The sequence below is a fragment of the Euphorbia lathyris genome, chromosome 7, assembly GCF_963576675.1.
Source record: "Euphorbia lathyris chromosome 7, ddEupLath1.1, whole genome shotgun sequence".
NCBI lineage: Eukaryota > Viridiplantae > Streptophyta > Magnoliopsida > Malpighiales > Euphorbiaceae > Euphorbia > Euphorbia lathyris.
In genome coordinates, this window is record NC_088916.1 from 13755048 (window position 1) to 13770565 (window position 15518).

At 36.3% G+C, this 15518-nt stretch overlaps 1 pseudogene; it reads right to left on the bottom strand.

Annotated features, from left to right (window-relative positions):
* Window positions 1-2541: 2541 nt before the first annotated feature.
* Window positions 2542-15285, bottom strand: LOC136236015 (uncharacterized; annotated as a pseudogene).
* Window positions 15286-15518: the final 233 nt, after the last annotated feature.

Here is a 15518-nt window from a genome sequence, read left to right on the forward strand (position 1 = left end):
CTGTAGTTGATAGCAGTTCTCCGTGGAGTGTCTGGAGGATTTGTGATACTTGCAGTACTCCTTCTCGACACGGGTATTGCCTTTGTCGGCCGGTGGAGTCAGGTGTGCGAATCAGCGAGGCTGGCTCTGAGCAGCATAATGCACCTCCTTCCCGCGGGATCGATCTCCCCTACGCTCAAGGTTTGCTCGCTCGGCCCGAGCCGAAAAAGGCATCGGGGCCTCCTTGCGTGCCCGGTCCTCATCACGCGCGTCTGCAGTTGGTCTGCTCTTCTCCTGCTTGAGTGTGTCTCCTCTGGCCTTGTCTCTCTCTGATTCCTCGTACCCAGCCGGCCAGTCATAGTCGTCATACCGAACGAAGGTTTGTGCCATGGTCATGAGCTCTTCGAAGGATCGCGGCATCTTTCTGAAGCACTTCTGCTTTAGGGGCTCACACGAGGTCCCTTTTGCTAAGGCATCATGAGCCACTTCGAGGTTGAGGCCTTTGGCTTGAAAGGCCATATGGTGAAACCTGGAAAGAAAGTTGCGCAGTGGCTCAGTTGCTCGTTGTTTGAGCCCGTTGAGGTCCGAGCTGATCTTTCTTACCTTCGCTGCTGCGGCGAATCGGGAGAGGAAAAGGTCCTTTAGGAGGTCGAATGAGTCAATCAATTCGGGAGCTAGTCCACGATACCATTCTTGTGCACTAGATGAGAGCGTGGTGGGAAAAACTTTGCACATGATGTCCTCGTCTTTTGAATACAAGTTGATGGTACTCATGAAAGATGCCATGTGATCGTTTGGGTCTTCGGTTCCCGAATATTGCGATAGGCGAGGAGCCTTCCAGTCCCGTGGGAACCTTGTCTCGATGATCCTTTGTACCAGCGGTCTCTTACTGGATGTCATGCTTCCTCCCATGACGCCTCCGAGAGCTCTCTTGTCTAGAAAACGCTGGATCTTTAGTTCCAACATGTCTTCGCTGCTCGCAGCCGTCGTCTCCTCGCGTCGCGCACCGCCTTCTCTTGTTGCGGCGGCACCGGCCCCTCTCCCTGCGGGTAGCCCGGGTCCCAAGGACTCCCCTAGGGGCGAGCCTTCTCTCTGTATCTCCGCAGCTTCTTTGAGGTACTGTCAGATTTTGGCGTTTTCCTCCTGCAAACTTCGCTGTTGGTCTATGATCTTCATCTGAGTCGCCGTATGAATAGCTTGAGTAGTCTGAAAGCCTTGTATTGCACTGAGGAGCTGCGTGGTATTGTAAGTTTCTTCTTCTTCCGGGCTCACCTCCTCCATCAATGGCCCCAGATTTCTAGGGGAAATTGGAATGGTCGGTCCGGAACGTTCGATGTTAGTCATGGAGCTGGTTGCTCCCACTTCTGGCGCTTGCGTCGGAGCGGACTCAGCTGGCGTTTGCATCTTGCTGGAGGTTCCGAGGTCACTTGTAGTCCACGTTCACCGCACCAAATAATTAGGGAAAGCGGAACAGTGATCTGGATCCTCGTCGGGAAGGTCTGGCTTCCTCGGGGGTCGTCTCTGCGCGGGGACCGGTCCCTGCGGATACTCCGACGGTCAAGACAGTTAGTAGTTCGAGAGTGTATTCTAATCAAATGAGAGTGAGGTAGAAGATAGTTACCCGATCCCCTTTCCTTCCTTTATTGGTATATTTATAGAGAATTGTCTTAGGCCTGTGGGCCTTCTGTTACCCTGGCCCTTTCGCTGGTCGGGCTCCGTTGGGCTTCTTGGGCCTAAATGATATTCCGAATCATTAATTAACATATAAAATAAAAAGATAAAAAAAAAGTAAACCCTCATCGAGGTCTGTAGATCTACCCTTACCTAAACTTTTGCAAAACAAAAAAGATAACAAAAAAAAATCTCCATAGAAACCGATCTTCATGGGACTCCAACAGGACGAAAATGGAGATGGATTTTTTCCCGATTCAGGAAAACGAAAATTTTACGTATTTGATTAGAGAACTATTGTTTACTTTTTATATAAACAACAACAAAGAATCTATGTTTTTTCAACCGCAAAAGCAAACTGTAACAACCAACAACAGATAAATAAAACTGGTCCTATATAAATTTAAAGGCTCAATCAAGCTTTTTGAAACAAGTGCCGGATAATTAATCTCGAAAATATAAATTCAACGCATAACTAAAATCAAATCAAATCAAAGTAGACAAATTGTAATAAATTTAAGCAAGTACAAGAATAAAATATGAATGTTTATAGAAAGAAGAATGTAGCTCTCGTGATAAGTTAGGTTAGGTTAGGATTCTTCACCACTAGAATCCAGATCTAACCAACATTGAAAGCCCCCCCAAATTAAATAATATATAATAATTCAAACCATAAAGAGAGGGAATAATTAAAAATTATTAACTCAAAGCTTTCACAATGTTAATAAAATATTACAACATATGAAGAAAAACCCACCTAATCAATATTTAAAATTTAAAAAAAATCTGGACTAGAAATTTTTCTGGACAAATTCACACTATATGAAGTCAAAGATAAACCCCCAAACCAAAGGTTGCACAAGCAATGAACAATTTCATTTTTTTGAGAAATCATGGAGTCTGCACATTTGAATCCTTTGATTTATTCTCTTCTGAAGATGGCCGGTTCTCCGAGTCAGATTGCCGTATTTCTTCGATCATCCGAACTACTTCATCCATGTTCGGTCGCATGTCCGGTACCTTTGCTACACAAGCCATCCCTATTTGCAACATTTGCACCATTTCTTCTTCAATGTTTTGGTATCTCATCAGCTCCACATCAAATACCTCAGCTGTCCATTCTTCCCTTACAACAGATTGTACCCACCTAGGCAGATCAACCATCTCGTCTCGCCCTGGTGATTGGAGTGGAGCCTTTCCTGTCAGCATTTCGAGAAGCAGCACACCGAAACTGTAGACATCTGATTTATGTGTTGGCTTTCGAGTTTCGATCACTTCTGGTGCACGGTAGCCTGCGCTCCGAGTTGGAGTTGCGGGTATGTTCATAAGTGGAGCCAGGCCGAAATCTGATATGCATCCATCATGATCTTGGGTTAGGAGGACATTTGAGGCCTTGATGTTTCCGTGAGTGAATTTCGGACCGCCTGAAGCATGCAGGTGCGCGATGCCCCGAGCTGTTCCGAGAGCAATCTTTATTCTGTTATCCCAATCTAGTGGAGTTCTTCCACCTTGTCTATTGCCTGTCATCAATATAAAGATCAAGCTCAAGAAATAGCAATTTTCAGAAAAATATCAGTCGGGTTTGAAATTATACCGTGCAGAAGTGTTGACAAGCTACCATTTTGGATATAGTCATAGACTAGGAGCTTCTCGTCCTTGGAGTAATAATAAGCACGGAGTGGTACTACATTCGGGTGCTGACTGACCCGTCCTACTATCTCCATTTGCTGCTCGAAATCCCTCTTCCCCGATACCACTTCCTTCAACCTTTTCACTACTACAGTTGTTGATTCCTCCAAGACAGCCTTATATGCTGTGCCATAGCTACCCTTTCCGAGCACTTCAGCTGAAGCCCTTAATAAATCCTCAAGATCAAAATTATAAGAGCAGCCTTCAAAGAAAACTAGCTTGTTTTTCTCAGGTTCTTGAACGCCGCTCCCGAATTCCTCTTTTGGCTTCTCACCCCTCCCAGCACTGACGGCCTTACCTTTCAGCACACTACTGCCTCTGTCATCCTTTTTCTTCAAACAGCAACACAAGATAATTATAACAAGAAGAAACAGAACAGCGAACCCTCCTACAGCAATAGCAATAATAGCTCCCAATGCTAGTTTTGTTTTCGAACCTTGTTTATGAGGCATTGCTTGTGGGGATGAGGATGAAGGAGAGGGAGAGGGAGAAGGAGGGATTGGGGAGCAAGGATTAAGAGGCAATCCACATAAAAGAGAGTTTCCGGTGAAGGATGAATTGGGAAACTTTTGAAGAGATAATGGGATGGAGCCATTAAGATGGTTGTAGCTCAAATTCAAATGCTTGAGCCTAGTGTGATTGAGATCAGGTATGGATCCAGAAAGTGTGTTATTCTGGAGGCTCAGACCAGACAGTTTTGTCAAATTCTGTATTGTTTCAGGAATGTTACCTGAGAAAGAATTATATGAGAGATCAAGCACATTAAGTTGTGCAGAAAAAGCGGCTGGAATTGTGCCGGTCAAGTTATTATGTTGGAGGTAGAGGTATTGAAGAGATGGAAGGGAGGTAATGTCAGAAGGAAGATCACCATTAAGCAAATTGGATCGGAGGCTGAGAACCTGAAGACCATCAAGATTACCTAGTGTGTTGGCCGGGATTTGACCAATAAACCCAACCCCAGGAAGTCGGAGCTGAACCACACGAGTTTTAATTGAATTGCATGTAACACCCACCCAAGAGCTGCATATAGAGGAAGAAAGGTTCCAATTCAGGTACCTTTCATGAGGGACAGTAGCAGAAAAGTTGAGAAGAGCCTGCTTATCTGATTCCAAATTAGCATTAGCCAAAGGAAGAAGAATTACTAGGCCAAAGAAGAATTGTACAAATGAAGCCAATGAGAACTTCATTAGGAGTTGAATTGTGCTGGGTGTATGAAAATGTAATGGCTGCCACCCGAACACGCGTCCTGATTCAACACATAACACGAAATAGCATTAGGCAGTCAGTAGCCAATGCAATTAATGTTATACTTTCAAGAAGAAAGCTAATAAATAAACACTTGAAAGCTAAATTGGAACAAAATCCACCACCAAAGTCATAGTTCTAAGAGAAAAAGAATAACACAACATATGTGATAGCGAGTCTACGGACAGTAGTGGAAATGGGATAAGTAATCTCAAAGGCTTTTCTAGTTTGACTTAATTGTCTAAACCAAAAACTCAACATTCCCCTACAAAGTAGAGAAACTCGACATCTTCCAAACGCATTTCCAGCTTTCTCTTTGTCAAAATGCAGGGCTTAGACCAAAACTAGGACAAGATAGTAACAGCAGGTGAGGCACAAACACATGAAATATGGACACATAAAAAAAAATTCATATTGCAGTAAGCCGTTGCTGCAACCTTTTTCATCTGTGAAGTAAAGGCACCAGCTACTTATGCTGCAAAAAGTAGACAATGCAATTTGCAATGTCGGAAACAAACTTGTATGTGAAGCACCCAAAAACAGGGGAAGATGCTGATATATGCAGTCTAATAACCATTAACAGATTTTAACAAGATAATTCTAAAACACTTTTCCATGGACTATTCTTCTTATCAGAAAAGCTACACCAATTTCCTTTTCTTTTCCAATTCTAGTTATATATATGATCTATCCATATTCTAAAGAGAGGTTAAATATGATTAGAAAAAGTAATCCATACAACAAAAGCAAGATAAAAAGGCATCATTGGAGGAATAAAGCAAGAAAAAGAGCATAGCACTTTCTGGGAATCACAATTTATATCTTCATTAGATGAAATTTTCATTTGTTTTCCATTAACTATGGTAGCTAATTAAAAGTGGAAGACAAACAAAAGTTCAAATAAAAAAGGGAAAAGATGACAAGGAACCCAATATATAGAATAAAGCATATCACACTAATTAGTTATATTATCTCAATTAAACCAGTAATTCAAAATATTAACATAAAAGCATAGGATGCTACATTGACTGCAATTAGAAAGGAAGCTTTTCTGGTTAATCCCATAAAAAGGAGATGAATATCAAAGTCTAAGAAAGAAAGATAACAGAAACCACAATTAGAGTTAAAGTACAGGCAAAAGAAGATCAAATAAAAACTAAATAAAAAAAAAGCAGGAGTAGTTCAACAACTAAAGGTACATTTTATCAACAAAAATAAAAAAAACATAGAAAAAAGATAATGAAGTAGAAAACGGTTGAGACAGATCTCAAACCCCCAATTTTAAAGTTACGGCGAACATTGCAATGCCTGAAATTCTAATTCATGAAATCACAATCCAAAATGAGACAGATCTAGAATGCAGCTTTGAGAAAAAAGAGTAACCTGGAAGCATGGTGCCCAGGAAAGCCTATCTGGTTTGCTAATTAAGCTCCATTGTCAAAAAGGCCCAAATCGAGAGGGGAAAGTGAAGAAGAAGAGGTTCCATTCCAGATCCAGCATTAAAGGTTGAAATTAGGTGAAATAGGTAGTGAATGAAAGAAGGGGCATCAGAGCATTAAACTCCGCGAATTCTGAGGATGATACTCGAAGTACGGGACCATTTTAAGTAGCAGCATTTAAGAGAGAAATTAATTATGGAAGAGGTGAGTTTACTTTGAAGCTAAAAAATGCAGAGTAAATGACTATTGATAGAGAGGAATAGTTTGTGCAGAGGAGTGAAAAACAAGGTATGAGAAAAAAGTACAGAGAGAATTTTTTAGTGTTTGGGAGAAGAGAAAAGATAGAGAGAGAGAGAGAAAACTACAGAGACGAAGCTGTGAACTGTGTGTTCTTCTTCTTTCTTCTTCTTCGCTTGACTAAACTTACTTTAAAGCTAATTAAATTCTTTATTTTATTACAGTTATGCCACTGATGAACTTCTCTCACTTCAATATTCGGACATTGCTGTAATACTATTACTTTATTAAATATTTTGAAATTTGTAAAATATTGACTATCATAAATGTTTACCTTTATCTCTTTTAACAAACTCCTAATACATCACCAGTTATCTAAACTTGTCCAAAACAGTAGATTGACTCTATGGATTTTACAAATATCTCACCAGTTTTTTCAACTTGCTTATTTCGTATCATTAGCTTCTTAAACTTGTCCATAAAAATATATTAACTCCCTGAATTTTATAAATGTCTCATCAACTCCCTAAACTTGTTCATTCTGTAACAACTAAATGTAAAAAATTATTAAATCTAAATTTTAAGAATACGTCTTCATCTATTTGAGAGGTAATTTTTTCGGTTCTCCTATCTCTCAACCTATTATAAGAGCTAGTGTTACAAGTTTGGAGAGTTGGTGAAACACTTGCAAAGTTGATGGAGCTAATCTATTTTTATGGACAAGTGTAGGGAGCTGACGATATAAAGTTTGGAGAGCTGGTGAGACATTTGCAAAGTTAAGTGAGTCAATCTACTATTTTAGACAAGTTCGGAAAGCTGGTGAGACATTTGCAAAGTTAAGTGAGTCAATCTACTATTTTGGACAAGTTCGGGAAGCTGGTGATGTATTAGGCTTTTAATAAATTATTACTTTTGTTTTTTATTTAGTTATTTAAATTATTTTTATTAACTTTTTTTTTGTCAAATAGTTGTTAGTCGTTAACTGATTACATTAGTTATTAGGTGATTGTGCAAAATTATTTAGTAAAACTTAACTGATTTTTAATAGTTGTTTATGTAAAATGACAAATAATGGTATGTTAAAGTCTTTATTTAGGATTAAAGGTAGTAATTTGTGATAAAAATGTCCTTCAAAAGAGATTGGACAATAAGCTCATTAAGAAGATTCTTAAACTAGTTTTTTCAAAATTATATTTTTTTTTTACTAAATAAACTCTTTTAAATCTTTCTTCATCAAACATCATTATTAGAGGTTTGATTAGTCAAAACCTCTAAAATGGTTCAAATCTCCAATTTTATCCCATTTTTTTTGGCCAAACAGGACCATTAATTTACATTTTATAATTTTTTTATTGATTAATTTAAAAACTCTGTATTAGACATTTTATATATTAACAGTAACAATTAATCATAATTTTATTAATAATTAATCAGTTAATAACAAACAACAATCAAACAACTAATTACAACAGTAAAACCAAAATGACCATCACTATTAAACGATTGTACAAGCTATAAAACCCGAAAAAACTAGGTTTTTATAATTAATACTAAAAATAGAATGACTTAATTAAATAAAACAATGTCCAATTGAAATTAAATGCTTGAAATTGAAACTAAAATCAAAAGCTTACAAACATATATAAGAATTGAAATGAAGATTGTAAATTAAGAAATTCTTGAAAGAAACTAATAATACTCTAGAACTATAATTGAAACAAATTTGCATAAACATTATCTTGAGTCTTGTGTTTTTTAGTTGGTTTAGTTAGATTTTGTTGTAGACTTTTCTCTGTAAAGCACTTACGTTTTATATATTGTTAATTTTATCGTGCAAAAACGTCTTCCTCTCGGCTATTCTTCAACTCCTTAAGAAATCTCCATGATTGAAAAACTGCTCTTATCTTCCTCTGTGTACTTTTACACGTCTGCCAACTGATTGATGTTACCTAACATATTGTTTAGTCATTCTATTTTTAATAATACATTATAAGGTGCTTAAGTTTTATTATATTCAACCATTTAGTCTTTCAATCAATTTAAATGACTAATTTCTCTTTACTTGTTAAAAGTCAATTCTATTTTTTTATACCTAAACTTTAGCATGTTTACACTTTAATTACTTTACACTTAAATACTATTATTTAAATATTAAGAATACATTTTTTATTTTTATTTTTTTCAAAAAGAAAAAATTATACTCGGCATATCTCTCTTCTATCTAATCTTAATAAAAAAAATATAATTTAAATATTTTAGTTACAAAAATAAAAATATTAAAATACTAGTATTATTTTAAAAATATTGTTCTCCGTATGACTTTGTATCTAAATTTTAATTTTACACTTAACAATGGTATTATTTTAAATATAAAAAATATAATTTTATTATCTTTAAATATTTTTATTTTAATATTTATTGAAAAAAATTATTTTTATATACTAAGAAGAGAAAGAGATATTGGGAATATATTTTAAAAATGAAAAATATATAATTATATTTTTAATATTTAAAATAATAAATTCTAAGTGAAAAAATAAATTTCAAATATCAAAATGTAAATGCTAAAGTTTAAATATAAAAACTGTAATTTTCCCTATTAAGGGGGAAAATCAGTAATTTAAATAGATAGTTAGACTAAATTGTTAACTAGAACAAAATTTAAAGATCTTATAATGTATTATTGGAAATACAATAACTAAATAACGTATTAGGTAACAATATAGGAACTAATAAATTATTTATCATATATATATAAATTTTATTTTCTTTTTCTGTTCTTTTCTAATTAGAAGCTAAATATATACAAAAAGATAATATGGATTTTGGATATATTTTATTCCGTTTAACAATAATTTTTCTTATTATGTGCAAGTTTTAATGAGTAATTTATTTATGTGAGTAATTTACGAATAGAACCCGCCATATTTAGCCAAGTTGGTGACATTCACTAGAAGCTTTAATGTTGATTGAGAAGAATACTATTTCGTCTAGAATTATTTGGTATAAAGAAAAAAATAAGGGTTCGGGTGTAAAAATACCCCTAATATTTTGTATCAGGAGCAATTTTACCCCTAACGTCTAAAATGGTATAATTTTACCCCTAACGTTTGTAACCAAGAGCAATTTTACCCCTAACGTTGATAAATTGGGTCAATTTGATAAATAATTCATCAAACTGTCTTCTCAACCATGAATCTTGGCATCTACACTTCACACACGTGTCATTTTTATCAGTAACAAATCACAAACATATGTTGGGATGTGAAAAAAAATAAAAAAATATACTGTCTTTTGTACGATTAGACAAAAAAATTCAAAAAATTCACCGAATTTATAAATATTAATCTCCAATTCTATAATTAAATTACAAAAAACATGAAATCTTTTTTTTAGAATGAATTGATATGCAATTGGTGCAAAATAAAGAACAAAAATATATGTGTTTTATAATAATGTCTGAAATTAACCTAAATTATTAACGTTAGGGGTAAAATTGCTCTTGGTTACAAACGTTAGGGGTAAAATTGCACCATTTTAGACGTTAAGGGTAAAATTGCTCCTGATCCAAAATGTTAGGGGTATTTTTGCACCTTAATCCAAAAAATAATAATTATTATGTTTTTATTGATAAGAACTAAGGACCGGAATCATAATAAAAAAAATTCAATCAATTTTCACGAAGTGAAAAATAATTTGAAAAAATTCTATTGGAGCATACACTCGACCGGTAAAAAAAAATATCGCTTCATGAAGGAATTATTATTGTTAAGAAATAAAATGCACACAGAGATAGAGAATGCTCTTCCCCCATTCCATGAGGACCCGATCACTGACCGACCTTATTAGGATCTCCAAAATTAATAATAATAATAATAATATATATTCTTTTTAATTTTTTAAAATTAATTAATATAAGGGAAAATTACAAAACTATGTCAAATGGAAAGCCCATTTACATATTTAACCCATTTACTCAATCTATTACATATCTAGACTGTTTTGTGTGACTTTCCCATGATACCCCCATTATTTACGCGCGGCTGTCTTCTTCCCGTCTGACTTCGCAGAGGTTCGCATATGCGAACCCTCCGAAGCTAAATATGCGAAGCCTGCGAACCCTCCGAAGCTAATGTTTGGTTTAGTTGATGATTTTAGTTAGCATATGCGAAGCCTGCGAAGCTAATGTTTGGTTTAGTTGATGATTTTACTTAGCATATGCGAAACCTGCGAAGCGAATGTTTAGTTGATGATTTTAGTTAGCATATGCGAAGTCTGTATATGTTTTTAACAAAATTCGTTAAGTGGTATATAACAAAAAATGGCAAACAACAACGGATTCTAACATTATTTAACAAAAAAAATCAGAATATAAATGAATACACCAACAATAATTCAGTGAGATTTATAGAATTGGGCATTTTCTCTGCGTTTCTCAATCTTCCCCCTCACGAAACGAGGTTGCCGTTCGCTCTAAAATCGCCCTCTTTCTTCTCTTTTCTCTGTTGTTCGCCTTCTTCCTCGTTTTTTCTCTCACTGTTCACCTTCTTTTACCGTCTGTTCGCATTCTTCCTCTTTGTTGCTCTCACTGTTCACCTTCTTCTACCGTTCTTCACCTTTTCTCACTGTCATTCGCCCTAAAATCGCCCTCTCGTTTTTCCTCTACCGTCGTTCGCTTCCCTTTTCTCTCACCGGAGTAGGAGTTGCTGGAGAACGCCGTCAAACAAAACAGATTTTGCAGGTCAGATCCCTGTGGAAGGAGGAGTAGCCATTTTGGGTGAAGAGGAAACCTAAGGAAGAGGAAGATGAAAGAATGAGGGTATTATGAGAAAGTGACACAAAAGAGTCTAGATATTATGTAATAGATTCAGTAAATGGATTAAATATGTAAATGAGCTTCCCATTTGACATAGTTTTGTAATTTTCCCTTAATATAATAATAACACTAATTAAAACATCTGTACATATTATTTTTATTTATTAAAATGTTGAATCATTATAGTTTCTCTATTAATTTGATATTTTATTTTATATAATTTGATATGTTAATTAATATTTAAAATAAAAAATGATAAAATCTCCACAGGGAATCCGATCCCACTGGAACTCCGACGGGTGAAAATAAAAAGAAATTTTTCTCCAATTCATATATACAGACGGAGATGTGAATTCCCCATACAGATTCCGTGAAAATCAGATGTTACAATATCTGAAAATTATAAATACAAAGATAACTAAAATCAAAATAAAGTATACAGATTGTATGAAATAAATTTAAGCAAGTACAAGAAATAAACTATGAAATTTCTTCCTTTTCTAACAATATATCTACAAAGAAGAGTTTAGCTCTCGTCATAAGTTAGGTAAGGATTCTTCACTACTAGAATCGAGATCCAACCAACGTTGAAAACCTCCAAAATAAATATTAAATGATACTATAAGGAATATTCTATGAAAGCATCCCTGCGAAAAGAACCCCGCCTAATCAATATTTAAAAAAAAAAAAAATCTATGTAATCTCTAATGGCAACATTTGAGAAATCTATACCTCAATGTTGCAAAAAAATGAAAAATTTCACTTTCGAGAAATCATGGAGTCTGCACATTTGAGTCCTTTGAATTATTCTGAAGACGGCCGGATCTCCGAGTCAGACTGACGTATTTCTTCAATCATCCGAACTACTTCATCCATGTTCGGTCGCATGTCCGGTACCTTTGCTACACAAGCCATCCCTATTTGCAACATTTGGACCATTTCTTCTTCAATGTTTTGGTATCTCATCAGCTCCACATCAAATACCTCAGCTGTCCATTCTTCCCTTACAACAGACTGTACCCACCTAGGCAGATCAACCATCTCATCTCGCCCCGGTGATTGAACCGGAGCCTTTCCAGTCAGCAGCTCAAGAAGCAGCACCCCGAAACTGTAGACATCTGATTTATGTGTAGGCTCCCGAATTTGAATCGATTCTGGTGCCCGATAGCCTAAGCTCCGAGTTGGAGTTGCAGGAATGTTCATAAGAGGAGCCAGGCCAAAATCTGATATGCACCCATCGTTATCTTGGGTTAGGAGGACATTTGAGGCCTTGATGTTTCCATGAGTGAATTGCGGACCCCCTGAAGAATGCAGGTGCGCAATGCCCCGAGCCGCTCCAAGAGCAATCTTTATTCTGTTATCCCAATCTAGTGGAGCTCTTCCCCCTTGCCTATTTCCTGTAATCAATATAAAGATCAAGCTCAAGAACTAGCATGTTTCAAGTTTACAAGACAATTTTCAGAATAATATCACCCGGGTTTGAAATTATACCATGCAGAAGTGTTGACAAGCTGCCATTTTGGATATAGTCATAGACTAGAAGCTTCTCATCCTCGGAGTAATAATAAGCACGGAGTACGACTACATTCGGGTGCTGACTGACCCGTCCTACTATCTCCATTTGCTGCTCGAAATCCCTCCTCCCCGACACCAATTCCTTCAACCTTTTCACTACTACAGTTGTTGATTCCTCCAAGACAGCCTTATATGCTGTGCCATAGCTACCCTTTCCGAGCACTTCAGCCGAAGCCCTTAATAAATCCTCAAGATCAAAATTATAAGAGCACCCTTCAAAGAAAACTAGCTTGTTTTCCTCAGGTTCTTGAACACCGCTCCCAAATTCCTCTTCTGGCGTCTCACCTCTCCCTGTACTGTCGGCCTCACCTTTCCGCACTCCACTGCCTCTATCATGCTTTTTCTTCAAACAGCAACACAAGATAATTATAACAAGTAGAAACAGCACAGCGAACCCTCCTACAGCAATAGCAATAATAGCTCCCAATGCTAGTTTCGTTTTTGAACCTTTTTTGTGAGGCGATGCTGCTGGGGATGAGGATGCAGGAGAGGGAGAAGGAGAAGGCGGAGAAGGAATTGGGGAGCAAGGATTAAGAGGCAATCCACATAAAAGAGAGTTTCCGGTGAAGGATGAATTGGGGAACTTTTGAAGTGATGATGGAATGGAGCCATTAAGATGGTTATAGCTCAAATTCAAATGCTTGAGCCCAGTGTGATTGAGATCAGGTATGGATCCAGAAAGTGTGTTATTCTGGAGGCTCAGACCAATGAGTTTTGTCAAATTCTGTATTGTTTCAGGAATGTTACCTGAGAAAGAATTATATGAGAGATCAAGCACTTTATGTTCTGCAGAAAAAGCGGTTGGAATTGTGCCAGACAAGTTATTATGTTGGAGGTAGAGGTATTGGAGAGATGGGAGGGAAGTAATGTCAGAAGGAAGATCGCCATTAAGCAAATTGGATCGGAGACTGACAACCTGAAGACCATCAAGTTTACCTAGTGTATTGGCTGGGATTTGACCAACAAACCCAACCCCAGGGAGTCGGAGTTGAACCACACGAGTTTTAATTGAATTGCATGTAACACCGACCCAAGAGCTGCATATAGACGAAGAAAGGTTCCAATTCAGGTACCTTTTGTGAGGGACAGTAGCAGAAAAGTTGAGAAGGGCCTGCTTATCTGATTCCAAATTAGCATTAGCCAAAGGAAGAAGAATTGCTAACCCAAAGAAGAATTGTAAAGAAGTAGCCAGGGAGAACTTCGTTAGGAGTTCAATTGCGCTGGGTGTATGAAAATGTAATGCCTGCCACCCGAATTCGCGCCCTGATTCAACACACAAAAGGAAATAGCATTAGGCAGTCAGTCACCGATGCAATTAATGTTATACTTTCAAGAAGAAAACTAACAGATACACTCTTGAAAGCTAAATTGGAACAAAAACTACCACCAAAGACATAGTTCAAAGGGAAAAAGAATAACACCACATGTGTGATAGTGATTGTACCGAACTTAATGGAATAAGTAATCTCAAAGGTTTTTCTAGTTTGACTTAATTGTCTAAACCAAAAACTCAACATTCTCCTACAGTAGCTGCTAATACAATCTAGAGAACTCAACATCTTCCAAAAATACATTTCCAGCTTTTTCTTTGTCAAAATGCAGGGATTTAACCAAAATTACCACAAGCGAGTAAGAGCAGGAGAGCCACGAACACTTGAAATATGCACACATAAAAACAATTTCAAATTGCTCTAAGCACTTGCTGAAACTTGAAGTAAAGGCAATGGTGAAACACTCATGTTTGCCAATTTTGAGATAGTAATAATGTTGGAAACAAAGCTGCATGTGAAGCATCCAAAACAGGGGGAAATGCTAATGGATGCAGTATTATAACCATTAAATATGATCTAAACACTTTTCCATGGACTATTCTCTAATATTTCTTATCAGAAAAGCTACACCAATTTCCTTTTCTTTCCCAATTCTAGATATATACATCTATCTTCTTAAATATGATTAGAAAAAGTAATCCATACATCAAAAGCAAGATAAAAAGGCATCATTGGAGGAATAAGGAAACAAAAACACAATTTATCTCTTCATTAGATGAAATTTTCATTCGTTTTAGCTAATTAAAAGAAGTTCAATAAAAAAAGGGAATGGTGACAAGGAACCCAGTTTATAACCTGATCATCAGATAACACTGATAAAGCATATCACACTAACTACTTATATTATATCAATTAAAAACAGTAATTAAACCAAGAAAATTATTAACACAAAACCATAGGATGCTACATTGACTGTAATTAGAAGGAGAAGCGAGCTTTTCTGGTTAATCCCATAAAAAGGAGTTAAAGCACAGGCAAAAGAAGATCAATCAATGCCTGAAATTCAAATTCGTTAACCAAATTGGAACGAGGAAGAAATTCATCAAATCAGTATCCAAAACGAGACAGATCTAGAATGCAGGTTAAAAAGAGTAAAGTGAAGTAGAAGTAGAAAACCTGGAAGCATAGTGGAATCTGCCATACCCAGGTATGGCTTTCTGGTTTGCTAATTAAGCCAAGAAGTAGAATGAGGATGAATCCGAAGGGGAAAGTGAAGAAGAAATTCCATTCCAGATCCAGCATTAAAGCTTCAAATTAGGTGAAATAGGTACTCAATGGAAGAACGGCTCAGAACATGAAAAAATCCGCGAATTCTGAGGATGATACTCGAAGTACGGCGCCATTTTAAGTAGCCGCATTTTAGTAAAATGTGAACTAAAATCAGTGACATTTGTCATATTTCTATACACACTAAATATGATCAACTAAGATAGTTTGTCCAAAGTCCAAATTTATAGATTAATTTAGGTGTAACACTCATTTGATCTTTAAATTAAATTTTTAATTTATCTTAAACTATTAATATTGGTATTTGAA